The sequence below is a fragment of the Venturia canescens genome, chromosome 1, assembly GCF_019457755.1.
Source record: "Venturia canescens isolate UGA chromosome 1, ASM1945775v1, whole genome shotgun sequence".
Taxonomy (NCBI): Eukaryota; Metazoa; Arthropoda; class Insecta; order Hymenoptera; family Ichneumonidae; genus Venturia; species Venturia canescens.
This window is the reverse complement of record NC_057421.1, coordinates 4111904-4135523: the sequence shown is the minus strand read 5'-3', so window position 1 is coordinate 4135523 and position 23620 is coordinate 4111904. Positions and strand designations below refer to the sequence as shown.

The window sequence follows — 23620 nt, the reverse complement described above, 5'->3', positions numbered from 1 at the left end:
AATCTCTAAGGGATGCAAGATCGAATCGCATTGGGCGTTTATCTACCATGAACAAGATAATCAAAAGTGACAACAGAACTAACAATCGACCCCTCGTGAGTTAGAGTTCGTTACCTCAGTGGCAAAAAAGTATTTTGATAAAGAAGAGTAATTTCAATGGGAATCAAGTTCCAAGGCTGTTATATTATTGATAATTTTGTACATTGCGGTATGAAACAGTGCATTATATATAAACTTTTAGTCTTCGTAGGTATGAAACACAAGTAGTAGTACGAGCACCATCGAATCAGAGTTCAAAATACTTCCATTTTAGCTATAGCATTGAAAACACAAGAAGTTGTTAGTCGAACGAAATCGATTTAGGTAGATTGAACTATAGTGGATGCAACGTTTTTTTGCCAATGGTAAATATTTTATTCCATTCGACAAGAGAACAGTTGAATCCTTTATTTTATCGTGTTTACTAAATGGATTTTGTTCGTTAAACGACATTTTATAATCAGTGCAGCTTCACAGTTTCATAATCATTGAAAAAGTATTTTTTTACATGGAAATTCTCGTTTAAGGAAGATCACGCGAAATCGAAAATTCTAACTTTGAGAGATGAAATCTGGAAATATGCTAGAAATACACAGCGTGCACTTATTCCCGGAATTATTATAGGATCTACCGTCTAGTTGTCGAAAAAACAATTAACGAAAATTACATTTTTTGAAGGGCACGCTCCCTGTGCGACGATTTGGATTTAACGAAACAGGATCCTCCCAACTTTGAGAGCCAAAAACGAGAATAGAAAGCCTTGATACCGGAAAAAGAAAAACCCTTATTTGAGGTTGAACCACGGTCTTACATACAGATCTTGAAACGTAGCCAGTTTTCTATAGGACGGCGTGGTTTTCTTATTGTCCGCGTATTAAATGTTTGATATGGTCGTGGCGTGGTGGCGCTGCAATCTAGGGATGTACGTAGGTAGGAATGTAGTAGGGATGAAAACGTGCAACCTATTTTTAAACAATTATCTAACCTAAAATCACTAAAAGCAGCGAGTGCCTTATATGGTGTCATACCAGTACGACAAATAAATTCCCTACTTTTATATTATATTCAATTTCTATAATTCTTAGTGCTTATCGTGAGACGTATGAAGTGAAAAAAAACGAAAATGGTTAAACCATGTGCGGTCCCGCGGTGGAGATTTTATCGTATATACGCGATTGTTTATTACATTCGTTTGCGTATGAGGCAAAATGTTCTTCAAGAGAACAGAAAGTTACAACCAAAATTTGTAGTAAAAAAAAATGTCAAAATTGGTGAACCAATAAAAATAACGCCGTATTTCTTCAAACTACATACGTTTATTTCATTTATAACCTCCGTAAATACTCTTGCCTCTAATCTCCATATACGTTTCATTCATAATAATGAAATCATAATAATATTCATATTAACTACTTTTAAAATCGTATTAATTAACTACTTGTATTCATAGAAATTCAATACTTATAACAACAATAATAATAATGTTTCTTTTTATTAGAGCTATTAGTGCATCGCGCATGCGTTGATTATCCATCCCTCGATCACAACGCCGATCTGGCGGCCACAAAGTTAAATCATTGAGCACACGTTAAGAGAGCCACCCCCACTACCTTCGTTTCAAGACCTGTATGTAAGACCGTGGGTTGAACGAGCCAGCTGGTTCAAAATATAGTTAAGAAAATAGCTGTTGTCACATATTTTGCTTGAGGATTTTACTACAAAAATATTTCAACCGCCATCATAATATTAAAAATTAATCAATTCCAACAAATAAGTTACACATTATTTTAATAATTGCGAGAATAAATTTTAATCGTTTCTTTCATCATGAAAAAAGCAAAAAAGTCCAGTTGCTTTTTGTTGATTTTTATTACAGCATATCTTATTAAGGTGTAAAAAATATTAAAATCGCTAGCTTTGCAAAAGTATCAACTGATAAATGCAAATTTCCACGGTGACACCCTTTCATTGGTATCTTTCAAAGAATTATCTGCGTTTTTTCATCGATTTTATTGCAACAAGTCTCATTTTGTTCGTCAACTGGTCCTCTATGAATCCACCATTTAGTTGTTTTTTTAACTCGATCGTTCCACTGTTGCAGATAATTGTTCATTAAGTGAAAAAACTTTTTCATTCATAATTTCTGAAGGAGTGAGTTTAAAGGAAAATCTACGCGGTGAATTCGTAGAGGATCAGTTGAGGAACAAAATGAGACTTGTTGCAATAAAATCGATGAAAAAACGAAGATAATTCTTTGAAAAATACCAGTGAAAATGTATCAGCGTGGAAATTTGCATTTATCAGTTGATGCTTTTGCAAAACTACGGTTTTTAATATTTTTACATGTTACTAAGATACGCTGTAATACAAATCCACTAACAATACATTTAATCGGTACGTTGAACTTGGTCTAAAAGCGTTTTGAAAATTAACCACTCATTTGACTAGCATGCAGTAAAGGAGTTAACCCCTTAAGGGGTTTCATTGTTGTTGATGAAATTTGAAAAAGATATTCCGTAGCGAATTGAGACAAAATTCGTTACAGCTTGAGCGTGGTTCTGGTTTGTATCATTAGGTTTTCCTCGTATCTTTTCGTCTGGATATTCCTTTGATAAGATTTTATATTTAAAAATTTTTCGTATCGCCTCGTTCGTCAAATTCATCGAAGAATATTAAAAAGCTATGCATACGCTATTTCCGGAGATATTATTTATGGGTATAAAAATTCGATATGTATGGAGTTGTCGAAGTTGGTCGATCAATTTAAATTCGTTGGATCGCCGTCAAACCGCGTTCACTTCCTTCCTGTTTGCCGCTCTCGAATCTTCCTCGTGCTCGATAACTTATTTTCTGACTTTGATCCTCAACCTTCGTATACACGTTGATTCGAGGGAGCGAGTGAGATGCGAGTATCTCGCGTGACGTCTGGATTGTCTGGAAACTCGATAAGCGTTGACTCGTCGCACCGGTGCGGCGCTGCTGGGAACTCGAAGCTCTGTCGTCAGATGTTGCATTATAGGGACGATGGCGGAGTTAACCCCTTCACACCGGCCATTCGTTCGTTCCGCATTCGCCAGGAGTATCCGAGTATCGCCAACTTTTTCGTCCTCCATTCCCTAACCCCAAAATAGGGGAATCGGAATAAGCAAGGTGTTTGGGGGGGGGAAAAAAAGCGTTTTCAGAGACGAACTTATTGAAGCGACGTTTGCAGAAAATTTCTTGAACATATCGGCACGCAAACGTGCCATTTTAATTTATGAGTCTACGAGCATAAAATGCAATGAAGTCGTGACACTGAGGGATTATTGTTTCGGTACATTAGCATCGGTATTAATACTTTCCCACTCTTTTTCCCCTCTCTTTCTTCCTCCAAGTGCGTCCGTCGCCCTTTCTCCGTTTGGGAGTCCCGAGCTAGGCAGGTGATGGCAAGGTTCGTTCGGAGGTAAAGATTCGTGAGGCATGGCGTTTGTATGTATGTACAAAAGTGTGCTTATACATACTAATACTATGGCGGTGTGGTATAGAGCGCGCTGGTAGTGGCGGCAGTGCAACGACCAGATGGGTCTCTCTCTCTCTCTCTCTCCGGGTAACGACGAGTGGATCGAGTCCACCGCCGCCACCGACACGCCGATGGTGGGCCTCTTTTCTCTCCTTCCCTCACTCGCTCTTTCTTCCTTCCTTTCTCCCTTTCTCCCTCTCCTTCTGCATGTCCCTCTTCCTCGTTTATCCCCCTTGGTCTTTTGTAGTCGAGCGACTCGCTGAATTACTCGGATACAACAGAAAAAAGTAAGAGAACGAATGGGGCAGAGGGAGAGGGGGGAAGGTAGGGGAGCAAGAAAAAAGACGAAACGCCCGTGAGTGGCCTGGGAGAGAAAGAGGAAAGGCAAAGCTCCTCGGATTTGTATCCACCTCCTTCTCCCCCCCCCCCCCCCCCCCCGCCACCGGTCTTCGAACGAGAAGTAACCAGTGGCGCTGTTTACAAACGCTTTAAACGGCAATCACGATAATTATTTCTCTTTATTACGCACAGCTCGAGGTGCCGTTTCCCGCGAGACGTCGGCATCCCGACGCTCGTACATTGTCTTCCTCCTTTGGACTCGCTTTTCAATAAATTCTTTCGCTAAATATGAAATCCCGAGCGCAGAGTCGAGACAGTTCAGTGACTCTGGCACATATCGACAATCCCCGATGCCTCTTCGTGCTGTACTCGTCCCATGAGTTTTATGCGTGGGAAAAAAAATTCTATTGATCGAAGCCGGAGAGGCTCTTACCCACCGAATGACCTGGCACGAAAATACTTGAGAGTTCAACACATTTTTTCGTTTACACGCTCTCCTGCGAACCTTCTTTTCTTCGATATTTTTACTATTTAGAAAAATCGCCGAATCCAAATCGTCCGGGCTCAAGACCTTCTCATTAATATTTCTTCTCGAGGGTTCTGATTTAACGAGCAGAAAAGTCTTCTTTAAAAGCGATGCGCCTCAGCGCCGAAATCATTCTCGGGTATAAAAGTAGCGTCACGTTCCTTCATTATTTAACGAGCGAGAACGATAAATCACCATGATTTTTCAACCCGATGAAAACCGCATTTCCGAAAGTTAATAACGCCCCTCCGAATAAGACGATTAACTCGAGTCTGGCATGAGTATCCTCTCAGCGTTAAAATCTCCCAACGTTTTATAAATAATCCCAAAAGTCTGCATTCAGAATGACGACGCTCGATGCAAAAGTAACAACGAATGCACATCGGCGTCCCGTTTCCGCCCACCGCTTCCGATTATCCTGCAAAATGAGCGTTTCATTATTTACGAAATTCGCTGTGTTCCATAGCATTATTGCAGCCCACACATAACTTATTTCCGGCTAATCAGTCAGTGGCTCAGAACCCAATGCAAATCTCTTGTAAACGCTCTTAATCACATTCCGAATGAAAATCCCTTTGTCCTCGTCGCGTATAGTCACGTGTACCGAGTAATAACGCGCGTGCAGCCACCTTTGCACGGTCAAACAATTTTGGATAACATTATCAAATCACTTTATCCCATAAAATAAGCACAAAATGATAGCAACACGGGGAATAATCGCGACAACGCGGGAATGCTCGTTAATATCAGAGCGTTGCTAATAACGTTGATGCAATGACTTTTGTCGAAGCGAGGAGGTGGTTCTTCATTTCACGTTTATAAACGTTTTGTCTTTTCGTGACTAACGTATATCACTCGTATCTTTTGAGCTCCACTCGTTTTTTTCTCTCTCGTTTTATTTCGGACTCCTCTTTTCTTCTTCCCTTCGTCGTAGCCTGTTACACAGGCTGCTGTCTCGTCGCGGTCGATATTCCTCTCTTATATACACGCGTATACACACGTATGCGCCACCGGCGAGAGTTTCAGACGTTTTTGCTCCAGCCTTGTATTTATATACGTACGAATGTGTACCTGTGGAGTATCGGATAAGAAAAGAGCGAGGGAAGGAGACCAAATCTGTGAGAATTTCTTACGATCGCCACATGGCTCCGGCGGATTATCTTTCGCCTGAAATTCTTGCAGACTTCATTTGTTCCCGAATGACTCGAAGTTTTCAATCAATACTTGGACACTTTTGCGCGCGCTTCGAATCACGACGACGACGACGACGACGACGACGACCCCCGACGTCTAATCGTTCCGTGAACAACCGGACCGTTTCTCTTTATACCCTAAATTCCATCTAATCTCCCGTGTGTACCGATGTACATGCGTAAACGTGCATGCAATTTGTGCCAATCACGTTTCAACGGTTCAAACGCTCTCCGAGTCTATCCGCATGTATCTATGGGCAAGCTTTCCCTGCAGCACCCAAACGTTGTCCGCTAATGTACCAATTTGTGTATCCAAATATCCATTACTCCGGATATTCTCAGCTATGGGCCGATCCACGCGAGGTTCCTTCGGCTCAGTTTCGCTTTTGGCCTTCGAATGAATTTTGGGAACGTCGTTGCAGCGAATGGGGCTCGCGAGGTCGATATTTTTAAATCAAATTTGTTTTCTCCTCCTCGACAATATCGTAGTACGTGCTTGCGTCTGTCGATTTTCCTTCGGTCATATATATGCGTCACTCGACGATAATGAATTCTGGACGCTTCGTCACAAACTTTTAGTTTTTCCAGACAAAAGATCGACGATCTATTGTTTGCCGAAAGCCTCCTATTTTCGGGCCCGAGTCCATTCACTAGCTTCTGAACATCGCCCGATAAGCCTATTTATTTGGTCTCGGAATCAGGAGCAAAGAACAACGAATAAATTCCGAGGTATAAATTCCCTCGGTCGATGCGATAAAATACCTTCATTTTCATAGCGCGTTTCCATAAAAAAAACTGGAGTCGATTAGTGCGAAAGTTATTGAAAAAATTGAGATAATCCGTGGATAAACAAACGCGCGAAAAAAATTTGTAAAAGAGTACAAAGAACGAGGGTGTCTCAAAGTTACAACGTCGATAAAAAGGAGATTGAAAAACAGTGGCGAAAGTTTTGGCGTGTTTGAGTCGCGATGGAATGTCTCGTGTGCCGAGTTACTATAAATACTGTATTACGCGTATATTAACCGTAGTAGGTGGCGCCCTCTCGAGGCCATGAATTCCAAATGCGGAGATACACATATGACGGATCTGCGCTCGCTTCGTAACCGCTGGTTCGTCGATGATTAACCAAACTTTTCCATCTCTCTCTCTCTCTCTCTCTCTCTCTCTCTCTCTCTCTCCCTCGCCCTTTCAGTCTCTTTCTCCACTTCTCCGTTGCTCTCACCGGCGCTTTTCATTCCGTGCGCACCCCCGCCGCGAGTGAGTTTCCACTCAACTTGTAATGGAATGTAACGTGCTTATGTGCTTAGCTCGCGGGGTATATTACCTGGCCTTTGTATCGCAAACAGCGAGACCGAACGTAAACACCACGAACCGCGAGGCGAAGCTCAGCTGGGGAGCGACCCCCTTCCGCCCGCTCTATTCCGTAGTCATTTTCCACCGAGGGGGCGAAAGAGACGGAGAGAAGGAGCGGGAGGAACGAGGGAGAAAGCAGGTGGAAGCAAGAATATTCTACCGCCAGCTCGTTCTCGCGAGTTCGTTCTCACTCGCACTAACGATTTCGAGCCCGGACGTTCGACGACGGGGCCACCCCACCGCTAACACCAGTATTGCAAACGACCCATACCACGTGCGCCCTCATACATGTTTATACGTATGTTTACACGTGTCCGTGTAATGGCGCACACACGCGAGGGAGCAGGATAGAGATATCGCTCGGTTGACCAGGCCCGACGGGTGTGCGAGCTTCCTTGTACGCAACTCCGTACGGATACAGACGTATATAAAGCCCTCGCGACGAACGTACGAGCGCGCGAGAGTTTCGCCGGCGTGTCGACCGGGAGACAGTGCTCGCAGGAGAGGCCGAGGGACGCCAATATTTTTGTATATCTGTATATCGCCGAGCGAGCATACATATTCACAGCCTCGTAGGAGCACCGGGTGGAGGGAGAGCCAAACAGTTCTTCCGCCTTGCCCGACTCCTTTCTCTCTCTCTCGTGGATCGAACGAGTCGCTAGATTAATGCGAGATCCGTGCGCGAGGCGTTGCAGCGGCCGCAATCTCACTCCGAGCACGCGACGAGAGAAATTGATACTCTGACGCTTCGCAACGCTCAAAATCATGAACGAAGCGGATTCACCCCTCTCGCGATGGCAGACCGAACACCGAGAAAACTTGGAATATCCCCTTGGATACAGGCTTCAGGCTTTTTCTCGATATACGGATAAAAGATAAATATTGTGGCTTCCTATCGTCTTAATGTGACGCTATTTGGTCGAACGTCGAATTCCCAACGAGATAGCAAATGCCCGACGATGAAAGAGCAGTCCACACACATTGCTCCCGAGTTTTCTATTTCACATTCGAATTTATCCTTTTTTCATCATACTCGGGGGCGTTTTTTAAAACAAGATCAAATGAGCAATTTATCAGGAAAAGTTGTACTTTGGCGAAATTGTATTACTTTGAATCGAGACTCGTTGATATTCATCGTCGCGGTAAACGAGAGGTAAATTAATTCCGGGGACTCGTAACTAAATCGATTAAAAAGCTGAAATAGCATGTTTATTCTATCCATTCGGATCTCCGAGGAACCGTACGGAAAATATTCCGATTGCTTTTTATTCTGTCTCTATTTGAGACACACCCCATTATTGCTTGTGCAGAGGACACAACGAGAATAAAAACGTTGACAAATTTTCCACTCGCATCTTCTTTCGTATTCTCACTGTTCCCTCCCAGGTATTTGCTCCTCTCGACCCCGCCCCCGCCTACCTCTTTTTCTCTCGCTCATTTAGTCTCGAGGAACAAAAGTGTAGTACAACCGTGCACTTATAGACGAAACGATGTACAGGTATATCGAAAGTAGGCACACAGAGACAATGCCGAATGGGGTGGAAGTTTCTCGCAGTCGAGTAAGTCTGGGTCGAATCATTCGGATAATCCAGATTCTTAAGCGCGTATGTAGTTCATTGAATACAACCTTCCCAACCTTCGCATTCATACGTACAGTCATGGGCTTATTCGCGTCGTTCAAGAGACACGAACGAAACCTTAGCATTCTTTTTCCACTATTTCTGTGGCTTTCTTCTATAATTTGTATCCCATTGATGTCTGCCCCCTGTGCATGTTTATGTAGGTCGACTTCCAAACGAGCGAAGGGCGCACCTTTTCTTTGAAATGGTTTTCTTTGAAAATGGAGAGTCAACCTTTGATCTCGTCAGCGATCGATATTGTATCATCTTTTGCCGTTGATTTCTCAAATCTTTTTGCTTTTTCTTCCGTGCTTATTTGGAATGTGAAACTTTTTGGCCTCTCTCAGAAAAATACACGCGTGAAACGGTACATTTTTTAATTCCCCAATTCGTCACTTCCCACGTAAATAGCACACGTTCTGCTGACCAACGAGGATTTTGAAGAGCGAGGAAATTCTTAAGCCATCGCCCAATCAGCTGAAAGCAAACTTCTTCTCAAATGATCGTCCTTTTAATCAGCTCAGTCGATTCAACCTCCGCGTTATCGTTTCCCTAAATTAGAACTGCCTCTAATACAGCTTGTCGAATGTATACGTGAAAGCCAAACCCGAAGATGCACAGTCGGAAGTTGTTCGGGGGTATGAAAGGGCGTAAAACATATGATTTAATATATAAAGTTATGTCGATGATAACTCTCGTGGATAGGCGTATATATAGGACGAGTGTTTAGCACAGTTGGGGACTCTCTTCTTCTCGTCTTCTCATGCGACGCATCCTTCGCTCGACTGTGGGCCATCTCTTTCTCCTCTCCGATAACACTGTACCGACGATAAAGGCTGCGGCTGACAACCCACTTTGATAAAGGCCTGTCTCGACCCTGCCACGGGGGAAGAGAGTTAGAAAGAGAGTGAGAGAGCTTTCCGTTGTTTGCAATTTCAGGAGAGGCTCAATGCCCGCGGTTATATCCGTACGTGCTTCGTTCAATATTACCTCGACGCCCATTTTCCTACCAACGAGAGGAGAACTCGGCTCTCCTCTTGTAATACGGAGAATACGCGTCGTCTCGAGAGTTTACTTTCCTCCAGGAAAATCTACGTGTCTCTTTCGCCATTACAATTTATCGCTTAACTCCAATTTGTGTATCTTGAATTTCGATAAAATCTGTGCGACGGAAAGCCTCTCGCTACTTTTCTACCTGCCGGATATTGCGACAGGAAACTTCGACGCGACTCCACCTCCATCGGACAATATAAACTTTGCCTCACGAGTGTTTATCTCTGGAAATTGATAGTGCTGCGAGAACACATCTTCCGCGGGTTTGCAGTTAAAAACACGCCATATTTTCGAACGAGTCTAAGGAGGATAATATTATTCAACGTCGAATTATTTTTCGTCGCTACTCTTCAAAACGCGCTCTCGCTCTATTGTAATTGTCTAAATAAGACTAGTTTCGTTATACTTTTGAGCTCGCAGTTAAACTTCTCCCTGGGATATTCATACATGCAAAAATCTAGTTTATCCCCGTTGAAAGAGTTGAAAGGTTGAATGAAAAATGAAAAATAGAGGAGGGAATGCGATGAGTCGACATGTTTTTGCGAGGCATCGATCCGTCTCGATCATCTTTGTCCTAGAACTTGTTTCTCATTCTTCTCTTTCTTGCTCTTTCACTATTCATTTCTCCAATTCTGCACAACTTTGTAGACCATTACAATACATTTTTTATCAAACACTTGATGCTTTACGTAGCGTGTAATATTCACCGTTTGAAACATCGTTGTATCGCAGAACGTCGAGTGTGGGCTGGGCGCGTTCGCCTGCCGACGTAGGCGGTAAACAAGACTGCGCTCAGGTGTATCGAAAGTTAACATGATGAGATTTAGAAGCTCCGTCGTATAGGGCTGAATTTCCATTCCCGTTATTCGCTTGCGGCATTAACCGTTGCGTTATTTACTCGCGACATTTTTTGTCCTCGTAATACAATCTCTGCGAATTCCGACCCACGTCACTTTTCATAGTTTATCGACAATGTTGGGGGTGGTTGATCTTTGCGAATTTCATACTCAGTTTGTACTCGTCTTATTTCTTACATTAATTTATATCTTCTCATTGCACAACAGCTTCCAAATCGTAACAGTTTATTCACTCGAATCATGCAAATTTCTCACTTCGACTGCACTTCGGGTCATCATGACCCAGCAACTTTTCTTCCGTCGAATGTATCGCAAGGGGGGGGGGGGGGGCGCGATCTATTCACCAAAATTCCGACGCCACATTTTTCCCTCATCTTTACTCTATAAGCGGACACCACATGGCCCTTCCCCAGAGCCTGTCGGCACACCTACGCCCGAAAACGACGTTGGGTCGTTTTGACCCAGTGCGTGCAGCAGCAGTGCCTTATAAATCCAATTGGTTTTCGCGCAATTTTGGGTGAAATCTTCAGAAGTAAGTATTTTGTGATAGTAAATGTGTTTTATTTTGTTTTATTATAATAAAAAATTATGAATTTAGGATGTCGAATGATTTGACAAGAAATGTCGGATGAATGTAATAATCGATACAATCAAATGTCCGTTTACTATACAATCAGTAAACTCCGGAATGTTCCGTTAACGACAAGTTTCTGTATACAATTTTTTACTCCAAAAATTTTCCGATGCGTAGGAGTTGTTTTTCCCACTTTTTACTGCTCCGAAATCCCCATTTTTTTTTAAATAGAAAAAAAGTACGATTTTTTCTGCGTAAAGATGCATTTTTCAACATATGCCCCACTGTGAATGGATGTATTGCCATTTAATTTTCGGTTTTGATGAAAAATGAATATCGGGCTATAAAATATGGATAATTTACTATGATAAACGTCTCTGCAAAACGAAAAAAAACGAAAAAATGCATATTTAACGAGGTACAACGGTTTGAAAATCGCTTTGGGGGTCTGTATGCAGTTATAAATCGGTGGCGGAAGTGTGCAGTCAAAGGTTAATCAACCGAATCGCCGAAGGCCGTATCAGCTGGTATCATTTATTTGTTTATCCTTTTTTTACTTTAGACCTTTGAATTTCGGTACTATTTCACCGATCGATTTCGCCAGATCGTCGAGAAGATGGGGAACGGTTTGAAAAATGGGTCGTATCAGTTGTGCGATGCTGAAAAAATTCTCCACTTCACTTTGATGATCCATGAAAATATATACCGAGTGAAAAGCAACGAAGGAACAAAGAACCAGGCTTTTGTCAAGAGAACCCTTTGCGAGAAAAAAAATAATAAGAATTTTAGCATGGTTTTGTACAGATTTTTTCAAACTCTATCACCGGATACGCAAAAGAACTTTGTGTAATTTCAAGCCACAGGCATGTACACACCCACATACAGAGGCGTTTCGCGCTCTACTTGGTTTTATTTGAGCAGCGACGTTTCGTCTCGCTCCTATCCCTGAAAAACATATGTGACCAGTGCATATACACGTGTCACATGTTTTATCGGGCACGACCCTTGACTCTTGGCATCTCTCTGGTTCCTCGTTATCGTTTCCTATCCACAGACACGGTACATCGAGAATTTTTATTTTCACTTTATTTCTCGGTACGTTCGCGTGTACGCGTTCGTTAATTTTTGTCGTCGAACTAAAAATAATGTACGAACTGTGCTTGTTTATATTCACGTAATGCGAATGAAATACAAATGCTAGGCCCGAGAAGTCGAACAGACGCGCGAGCAGGTTGGGTGGTGGCAAAGCGACTCGTGTCGGAGGGCATGTATTTCCGCGTAGGAGCAAACCCGCGCAGCCCCTTCTCCTTCTTTCTCTTTTTCCGTGTTTTTTGTTTGAGTTGAACCTGCTGCGCCAGTTGCCTCGAAGAAAGGTGAGAGGGAAACGAATTTTACCTGTGTGCATCAACCTTTTACCTTTTCTCTTGTATCTGCGATGTATGTGCCAACAGTGAAGTACATACACAGGCTCCGACGGTCTTTCCCCCATCGGATCTCCCACTCGGCTGTGTGTCACACGATGCATAATTATTTAATTGGTGGCTGCGCGCGACGAGCGACGAATTTTCATTTCAAAATATTCTCCTCCGACTCGTCAGATTTTTATTTGCGCGAGTGCTGCTGCAAGCCCACCGAATATGAGATCAAACGAGGGCGAGCGTTTTTCTTTTTTTCTTTTTTTTTTTTTTTCTATTTTCACAACCTTTCAACTTCCTTCTCGTGCCCTCCGGCCACTGCTCTCTCCTGTTTCATTCATAGGCAACGCGATAGCCGATTGTATACTTAGCGCAACAGTTTGGTCCTCGGAACTTGCACGTTCTTCGCTCTCTCCGCAAATCGTTCGATGGCTCTCCCGACGAACCCCCATGTGTGCGCGATCAGACCTTCCATCTTCGTCTTCCGTTCGCTATCTCCCTTTTCCACTCGCTCCATATTCGGGCGCCCCCGCGTACACGTCTTTTTACACTTCCTCTTCCGAACCCATACACCGAGCCATAAGCCGAGTGCTCCTTTCTCACATTCTCTTCCGTTCTGGCTCACCAAGGTGGTTTTCCTCGGTTTTGGTGTATATCGCCTCCGGCCGCCCCAGCGCACTCTCGGTGTCACTCATTCGCCTCGACGACTCATCGTGCGAGTGGAATAACGCGAATGAGAAAGGGCCAGAAACGAATTTACGATTCGTCAGGCTTCGCCAAGTATCTGGCGACTGCGGCAGGAGCACCAAAAGCGTTTCCGGAATGCCCCGTCATTTCTTGTCGTTATTCCTCATTTTTATTATTAATTCCCTGATAAAAAAAAGTACCGATGTAAAATCAGCAACGGAGGAGGACTCCGCAGAGGATATAATTGGAATGGGTCTAAAGAATGCACGAACCTAAATGCCTCTCGTTTCGTATTCGACAAATCGACTATTCGCCGCCAGCCGTTCTCTTTTTGCTCTCATTTCCTCGAACATTCATCGTTCGGTTCGGGGGTCACAATTTTTACAGGCAGAGGCCACTCTTACGCTCGTGTCTATCGGTGAAAACGAGAGCTCCGAGGAAAAGAGTGTGAGTGGGGGAGGGGGAGAGAGGGAAAGAGGGAGAAAGCGGGACAGAGACAGAGAGAAGTTCAACCCCGGCGTGCACCGACCCCTAAACCAAGTTCTTTCGTGCTCATCCGACTATCGCCCCCTCCCTTCGCTCTCTCGTCGTCTCTCTCTCTCTCTCTCTCGCACGTTCATATCCCAGGGAACCCCCGCGTACGCTCACTAAGCGCACACTCGACGAGACGCGCCAGTTGCTCAAATATTCCTCAAACGATGCACGTTCGAGGCTTCGCTCCGAAATATATTATACGCCCCCGCGTTTAATACGCCCGCGTTTCCGTATCAATCCGCGTTAATCCTCCTCTGTTTCGTCGATGAAAAAGATAAAGCAAAACAGCAGAGATGAAAACAAATTTAAAGAGAATCGTGCCCGAAACGTGCACAAAGTGCCAATAGATTTTATATACACTTTTGTGATTCGATCGAAGAGTGAGAGAACGCCCGTGTGTTCCCCCGAGTGATGAATTAATAAAACGCGCACTTTAAAGGATTACACATCGTTAATTTCTACACGCGAGGTGAACGTAACAGGTACGAAACATTAATATTATCAACCGATCTCGTTCTTTCGCAACGCAACGAAAGCCACTTGATTTCGCAATAAGAACTTAAAGAGACTAAGAAATATGAGATTTTTTATAATTCGTAACATTCCAAAGTGCCGTCTTAATTTTCTCGTCAAGTTTCTCACACAGCTCCCTCTTTCTCATTTCTTTCTGCCTCCGTCTCCTCCTCGCTCTTTCTCTCACTTTGCCAAAGTAGTTGGGAGTGAACGGTGGGCGTCGGTATATAAAGTCGTCGGTTCAGCTCTTTCTCCTCTGGGTATTAGGACACATTGCGCGCTGTCGGAAGGAGGAGGCGGAGAGGAAGGAAACGAGAGACGAGAGAAGGTTCTCTCCGCATGATGACCCGGAGCTCGGGAGAGGAAGAGAGCTGGGTGCGATCCCGGAGAGCGCTCGCCAGCAAGGGAGACAGGAAACAGGGCGACGAAAGAAATGATGAGACGAGTGTGTACGAGAGCCTTTATATGTTTATATACATGTATATATTTGAAGAGGCCAAAGAGGCGGAAAAAATGAGTAGGACAAAAATTCCTGAGGAGAGCGGGAGAATGAAAATGAAGGAGAAAAAAAAAGAAGTGAATCAAGACGCGAGGCGCACGGTGGCGGTACGCTGAGCCTCTACGGAATATACTTTTACTAGCAAAACGTTTCTTCTTCCTTCTATTATACATTTATACGTGTGTGTATAGCTATAGATCCGAGCTCGGCGATGTTCTCGGGCGCTCACTATTCGTCCATGATTCCCCATTCACCTTTCTCGGTGCTTCCACCGCCGCTGGTATACCTGCTCGTGCTCCGTCAGTCCCGAGACACACCGAGCGTGTGAGCAAACATTGTAAAGAATGAGAATAAAAGAGAAGGAAATAGAGGGAGCGCGGAGAGGGGAGGAGGAACGAAGAGGCGAGGAGAAAGACCGACTAAAAGTGTTCTTACTGAATTCGAACAATCGGCTGTAAGAGTGAATCTTAATAAAAATTAGGTATGCCACCGAGGCGACTCCGGGCAGGTCAAAAAGACTGGAAACATTGAGAACGCGAGCGCTCAGCTTAACCATAAATTCATGAGTAATAATCCCAACGGGGTTTCGAACCTCCGTTCTCGTTTGTTTTCAAACTTCCCGACCGCTTGGATTCCTGGCTTTTGCCTTTTTCGCTGAAACGACGACCCCTCGTTCCTTTCAACGCGGTATCGCATTTTATAATAAAAGTACTTTTGACAATCGCATTATCGCTCTCGTGGTCAAGCAGTGCGCCGATGGGGCTGAACATTTCACTCAAATTCCCCGTCTTTTCCTCATATCTCGCTCCACCGATCGGCGCTTCTCGAGCTCGCAGCCCATCGCCTTCACCCAATTTCTCCTTATTACCATTTAGTATTTTCATTCAAAATAATAATAATAATACGTGCTTTCCGTATTATCGTCCTCGTCGCTGTTTGTACACTTTCGACAGGACTGCAAGAACTCCGCTCGATCTTAATTAGAGCTCCCCCGAGCTCCTTTGTGCCGAACGGATGGGCGAATTTGTCATTGCGCAAAAGAAGGCTACGCACAACGAAGCGTCGCACCACAGAGCGATTTTACCTCGTTTCATAGCGCCCAAGTTATGTTAGAAGTTAAGTAGACACACATACAAACGTCAAGAATTTGTACGCGCCGTACCTGCACGAGGTGCATTCTATACATGTATTCTCGAGGTACGCGGATAAGAGCAGGCCCCGTGGAGAAGAATAGCTAGGAAAACCAAGATTGGCACGAGTATATATGCTCGGCTATAGGAAAACGGTAGAGCGGAGAGACCGCAAGGTATCCCTTCCAGTAAAGCATCGAGTCTAGGTTAGCTCTTCTTGTGGTTTCCGTGTATCCCTGTATATGTATATACATTGATACAAACGTTACAGATATGCTCTCGTATGCATATCTAAAAAAGAGAGACAGAGAAAGAGGAGGGGGGGGGGGAAGGTTGAAGAGAGAAGCGCTATTTCGTTTCTTACATCTCTCGTCGCGGTAAAGAGACGTCGACGGTTTGTGCTGCGGAAAGTGTAGAGTGGTGAAGCGAGGAAGCAGAAGAACGTAATGTAGGAGCGACTGAGAGAGAGAGAGAGAGCAATGAAGAGAGCAAAGTGGGAAAGGAAGGGGGAGGAAGGTTCTCGTCTTATCTGGGGCAATGGAACAACCTCCCCCGCTTGTCTTGTTGCTCCGCGCTCTCTCGCACGCTTATTCCCTCATATCGCTACCTCCTTGGCTAGGTCGAGCCGCAAAATGCAGGCACATTCTCTCGCACACAGACGCATCGCCCGAAAAAAGTATTCTCAAGAGTGCGACTCCGGATACAAAGTAGCAGAAGTCTCCGCAGCGGCAACACAGAACAGCGAAGCCAACGACTGTGCTGCATCTTACGTAAAACGTAATCGTAAAAGTAGCGCTAATTACACCTTGGATCCTCTCCCTCCTTTTTACTCTACGTGTGTATGTACTTGTCGGTATATACGTCGGTACTTGCTTGAAAATACCACGCTGTGTGAACACCGCAGCGACCACCGAGCATGCACACGCGGTCTCCGCATCGTTCAGAGACTTTCTATTTACGCCTCTCGAGCCTCTCATCCATCCTTCTCATCTTTTTTCTTATTCTCCCCTCTATTGTCGTGATTATTCAACGGCGCCGATACTCTTTCGTGAACAGAATTCCGAACTTCCAGTATTTCCGATCGCTTCATTGGGGCCTTTTCCAACGGAGCTTTTTCAACACCTGTTTTTTCGTGCCCATTTCAACGTTCTATCGATTCGGATTAATTTTCACTCACTCGGGTTATTTCTATTGTTGTTCAGCTCATGTGTGTGATCGTTCACCAAACCTCGGTCCCCAGTCAGCCGAACTTTCGTCGTGTGTGAGAATACTGAATGGAGCGATAGACGAGACCGCCCGCTTGTACTTTCTGCTATAACGGGTTCATCAAATAATGAAATATTGAGATGCAAACGACTTTACGAGCATCGGAATATCCGATTCCCTTATTCAAATATTTATTCGCCCGAGCGATAGACGACAAGTTTGCCGGTGTCAAACGAGCCGCAACGGAACAAGCGAGACACTTCCAATAGTTTTATTTCAATTGTATTTGAATAATCAAGCAATCCTCGCCACCGCGTCGAAGTACTTGATCGCTTTGTTTGCTCATCGATCCGTGCCAATATCCAGGAAAATATTGTCCGTTCATTCACATCCGCGTTTTGTTTCGAATTTTCCGAGTTATGTTTTCCATGCCAATTGAGCCCAATCACCGGCTCACATTTGCATTCGAAACACCTCGCGTTCCTCAAATTTTACCTTATTCATTAACTAATTAATGGAATCTCGCTTCGAGATCGAGCTCCCGAAGGTTATCAGCGATATTCGATTTTAAAAGATAAACGAAAAACGAGCGATACGACGATAACGAGATTATCGAATTCATAACGAGTGGAGCAAATTGTTTTATCCGGTATATCGAGAATTCTCTTATCGCCGCGACGGAACGTGGCCTGCGACAAGAATCTTCCCATTCGCGATCCAACTCGCGGATGAGAATCTTTTAAGCAGTCTCCGCGCATCGTTCTCACGACTTACTTCCTCCTAAAAAATGATGCGGAGTGAGTTTTTATTCATCATTTTGTCTGGACGATCGCTTCAAAACGGCGGTGCAATATGAAATCCATTGGTCCGATGTGTCCAACAGTGAGTCCCTAACGAAATTACGATCACCATTTCCATCTTTTCCCGCCCGAAACTCCCCGAGTCCGGGTCTTCGATCCTGCGAGACACCGGGCCCTGAAAAATTTTCAAAAAATCAGCTGATCCCGACAAAGCCCTCTTTTTCGTCCGCTCGGGCAAGTTAAAAACACTATTATACGCGATCCGGGGGATTACGAGAGGAGAAAAAAAGCGCGTGTCGCTCTTTTCGGATTTTCGTAGATGGATAAAAAAAAAATAAAAAAAAAAAATAAAAAGAAAACGTGAAAAAGGCGATTTCGACCGGAACATCGAGTGTCCGTGGATCTCCGTATTGCAAAACACGCATCGTACATTCCGCCGGTTTATACTCTCGATTTCGCAGCTCCCTTCACCCACGCGTTAGTCATTAATGTATATAATACCAACGCGCCATCTTGATTCGCGGGTCTCGTCCCCGGCGGTCGTTCTCGCGCGGTACACGGAGAGTGCACATATCGCAGCCTCTCGCTGCGAGTGACCCACACGCTCGAGTGTTTGCGCGCGCGTCTCTATACACGGTGCATGAATTCGAATACGTATATACGTAGCTTAACGACGAATACCGCGAGACAGTAGAGAGTTATGACGGGAGAATTTCCAACCAGAAGCCCGGAGATGAAGTATGTAACGCGTTGTAACAGCAGCCGAGAGAACTCTCGTGGATATAGATCGACGCTCGGATAGCTCATCATCGTGGCTGACATAGAGGGAGGCGAGGGCGGAGTAGACAAAGAGAAGAATCAAGCTCGATGCGCGAACGCTGTACCCGTCATTATTTCACTCTCTCTTTCGCGGCTAGCAATTCCCTCCGCTTTGTGACTTTTAAACTGGACCTCTTTTCCTTCATCCCCGCCTGTCTCCTCTCCCCCCTCCGCCTCCCTTCTCTAACTGTATACTCCGCAGATTCCTTTTCGCTCTCTTCCCCGTCTGAGGCTTCTCCCATTTCACAGCTACAAACGACCCGATCTTTGCTCAGGCATCTTTAATGTTGAGCGTACATTTTATTGTCGCGTACCAACTCGCCTCGTTAGTCTTACTTTGTACGATTCATTTTCTTCTCCATTCGACTTTCTCTCTTTTTCCTCGTCATGCAAAAAAGAGACTTCCGGTTGTACGGATTCTTATTAAACGGTCCGGGTTCATTTGGAATACGAACTCGTCAACGGACTCTCGACGGATCTGATGAAGTTAACACCTCCCGATTGCTCCGATGCGGTCAGATTTGTTTGAGTCGCATTGATCAATTTATCGCGCAATAGGCGAGAAAACGTCTCGTCTGCGTGAGCGAAGAATATACGCGAACTCGATGTGTTCCACCCTGTTTGATTTACGGCTCGCGCTCCTCACGTCGCTTTTCCTTTTTCTTACTCCCGCGGAGTCTTTTCGGAGCGCGTACCGAGCGCTCGAGGCCGCCAATAAAGCGGCTTACGCTCCTCCGTGCCACAACACGTGCACACGCTGCTCCGTCTCCGTCTGTTTTAATCCGGTATCCTCTGCATATCTATATACGTTCAAGTAGCGTATATCAGTAGGATCGAAGGGAGGAGGGAGAGGAAAAGAGAAGAGGGGAGGGGCGGGCAGCGAGTTTGCCGCGGGAATATAGCGGAGCAGCGCGGTAGGAAGCGGTGTGACGTAGGTCGGGAGGCTCGCGATCGTCGTGGCACAAGTATACACCGACCGAGCAAAAACCCCGGCGGCTATAACGCCGTCGTCATATCCGAAGCGAAGCTTGCAACGTTTATACACACACTCTCGAGTTCTCGAGACCGCAAATCGCGCATATTTCTTTATCGATGCCAAATGTTCCGAGAGCTCCCCGTTCGTGTTACGGGGGAAGCCGATCGAGTTTAGGGCTTTCTGGATAACGACGCGCGCCGAGGATTAAACGAGAGGCTTTTCCTTGTTCCTCGTTCTCCCGTCAGTTAACAATCGTGTCGACGCCTCCGAGCGGGGAACCCTCGCGGAAAGGGGCCCGCTGCTATACCCCTTCGGAATTGATTACAATCGCTAATTGCGCCACTTTGATTGTATCAGCGGATTCAACTATAACATTTATCCATATAGAAATCTAGTCCCGTTCATTTATCAAGTTGGGCAATTCCCCCTGCCTTTTTTCACGGGGGTATCACTCCGGTCGCAACCTTCGCACCCCTCCCCCCCCTCGCTCGCTCGCTCTCTGCTTGCGGGCGTACGATTCAGGATCGCGTGCAAGTACTATTTATTTATAGTCCACTGAACCGAATCATTACCTTTACCCTTCGGAAGGTCGGAATCGCCTCGGAATTAGCAAACGAATAAAATTAAAAAATTGACCTTTTCGTCTTTCAGCAGCGGTTCTTTCAGTTTATCGCGAAAACTATACTTGGTTTTACCCACTGTAAAGATCCTCTCCGCTATTTTTTACATTTTTCTGCTTTTTTTTTGCTCTCATAAATGATAAAAAAATACTCGCGTGGATACACGTCGTTACACCATCAGAGCCACGTTCTTTGACGGAAAATATCCAATAATTCTCCGAGATTCGCTCGTGTTTACTTATTTTATCGACAACCCTCGACGTTGCTAATCTAATATAACGTTGTAAAGTCATCTCGTGGTTAATTATTAAAAAGTCAATTCCATTCGGCATCCCTGACTCGAAGCTTTCCCTGGTTTATTATAATTAACATTTAATTATATTTAGCACTCGCTACTTCGTTATATTTATGAAACGAGATCACCGAATTCTTCGGGGATTGACATTCCATGTTTCGCGAACACGTTAATTACCACAAAACTTAAACATAAAGTTTCGACCCTAGTTCGATGAATATTAAACGCCTCATGAATTACAAGAGATTGATACAACGCGAAGCTCGCACCGAAACTCAAGTATTTCGTGGTGGAGCCAGACGACAGAGTCATTACTGCGAGACGAGAACAACATTCGAACCTACGTACGTTGCCAACGAGTTGGGCATATCGCTCAATTCGCAATGTCACCGAAATTCTCAAAAGACCCAGCACGAATCTTAATTCCTAATGAATTCAGAGCTAAAAAAGACTCCTCCTCACGGGCAACAGAACGTGTGGAGTTAACAAATTTTTTTCGTTCCTAGAAAATAATTTGTTGATTCAGTAAAAATAATGATAGAATTGAAATGAAAATAACGAAGAATTGACGAGTGACTGAAACAGTCAAAATATTCTGTTGACTCCGCGTTTGGCTGAGACAACAAAATTGAACAGCGACCCAACTGATCGGAGCTCCCACGGTTGCATCATCAACAAACTCGAAAAAACAGCCTCGCATGCCCTTCAACTAAATTCTTGATCATGGATAAACCCCGATTGGTGACGCTAAATTTTTCCATTTCGAAACTAAATGAGTTGTCAAACGAATGGACGAACATCATCCGAGCAGTTTTTCGCTCATCCAAGTTTCTCATTTTACACACGCACTTACGTGGGCCAAGTGCGAGTAATTACATTTTTTCGTGACACTGCGCGGACATTTGCAAATTAAGAGCATACAAGTAAATCGTAAAGGTGAAAAAATCAGTTCCGTTTCACTGCGAGACTCCACGAGAGAGAAAAAGCAAGAATCGTAAAGCTCCGCTCGACTCAACTGGACCGGTAGAACTTTCTGAGGCGTACATTTACGCGAATATTATACAATCGGCAGAGAACTATATTTACGCCGCTTCCCGATCGATGTCAATCCTTCGTTGCACGCGCCGCGATGCAAACGATCCGTTACACATAGCGGAGCGCTGAGTTTATTCCTTTTTTCGATAACAGCCGAAAAACGCTGAATCATACACTTGTGGAATGCTCATCGAAATTCTATGACGTTTCCTGGAACTTGTGCGAGTTTTTGCAGGCCAATTACCGATATAATTCGAGTCGATCATTCCAATATGAATTATTCCACGGGAACGTGTTCGAAAATTCTTCCGCCAACATCGCAAAGTTCGGAATCACTCGGGGATGATCGGCGATCGGAATAGAGCGTGGACGTGCGAGACTCGCTAGTTTTTGACAGAATCGCGTCATGCGCCAGAGTTTGGCACGATTTATGAGTTTGAGATAATTCTGCGAAAAGATGGTCCTTTAGAATTTCGATCGTGTTGATTTAATCGATAAGTGACGAAGAGAAAAAAGGGGAGAAATAGTATCGTATTTTGCAGGCTGAATGGCGCGGGTTCGCGTCCTTTTTACGTTTGATAGGAGTCGCGACACGGATATACGCATACATGTATATCCATTTATACAGATATTCGTCGGAGGTTGTGTCATCGTCTCTATGTGCGCGCGGCGGGCGATCCATGCTTTCCGCGCGAGGCGGCGTGACGGTCGAGCGGCCATTTTGATAATCCCTCCCACTCTGTAGCCGCGCGCCACTTACTCCTCTCGCGTTCTACTCTTCGCGCTGGCTCGCGCGCGGCTCTCGCGTTCTCTCTTTTCGTCTCTCGTTGGACACCCCCGCGCGCTCCTCTCGCCGCAAAAGCCCTCGTCTCTTCCGCCCTCGCGTCCTGTCTAGAGCTTGTCTTCGTTGCGCGTTTTTCACCACGTCTCTCTCTCCCTCTCGCTCCCTCCCCCGTCAGCTTCCATTTCCACTTCTGTCGCGCTCATATATCTTTCGTTTTGTATTTCTCTTTCGTGTTTTTTTCTCCCTGAATTTTTTTTCAACGTCGCGACACGGACTCGCGTCGTTCGTTCGGGTACACACACCGGAGAGTCGCGAGCTTTTGCGGCAAAGGATGAGCAGCTCTCTCGGCGCGAGCGACGAGCGAGCCAGCCGGTTGCCGGCTCCTGCTGCCTGCCTGCCGTTCCTCTTGGCTCGTGTGCGAATTTTTCCTCTATGTACATCGCACGTCCTATATACAACTCGTTCTCCTCATATAGATATATCCCCGCGTATATTCACTCTCGCGTCTCGTCTCTCGCCCGCGCTTGCCGTTCTTATTCCCCCTCTCACCGCGCGCGCAACGTCACGCTCCCACCTCCGTCGCTGTATCTCCGTCCCTCTTCGTTTCAATATCTTTCTCTCTCTGTCTCGCGCGCGTTCCGTCGCTTCGCCTCCTCTCCCCACCTTCGCACAGCACTCCTGCTCCTCTCCGTGCTCCTGTCTCGCTCTGTCCCTCGGTTCATCTCCGTCGCTCTCTCCCGTATCAGTGTACCCGTGTGCGTTGTTCAGTCACGACCGGAAAGTGCCAGTTTCTCTCGAGCTCTAATCGCCTCGTTGCGTCTCCGCGCGAAACGCTCCGGCATCCTATATACGTTTTTAACAATTATTTCATCTTCTCATTTTCATCGTATACAAATATACGATCGAACAAATATTTTTCTCCCGATTGTGTGTTGCGATAATAAAAGCTGAAGATATATTGAGCTCGTGATGTCGTTTGTCCTGCCCCCGCGCGATCCGTCGAAAACAAATGAAATTTCGTATCGAAAGTTGCTCGATTGTTAACTGACTGCGTTGATTAATTAGTTACGTCGGTGCGGCGCTCTGTACGGGGGCATTTCACAGTGCGATAACAAATGTGTGCTCGTGTCGTCGTACGGCTTTGGCCCTTTAAATCACAAGCGCCCAACAGCGACATCTGTGCGTCCGAAAAATCTTTCGGAGTTGGCTTTTTATTTCGTTCATCGCCTGCTCACTCACCACACTTCCCTCCTCG

At 45.1% G+C, this 23620-nt stretch overlaps 1 protein-coding gene across 4 annotated transcripts in view; it reads left to right on the top strand.

Moving 5' to 3' along the window:
- The window catches only part of lilli (lilliputian), a 172804-nt gene that overhangs the window by 40507 nt on the left and 108677 nt on the right, over positions 1-23620 (top strand). The gene's annotated exons all lie outside the window — the stretch shown is intronic.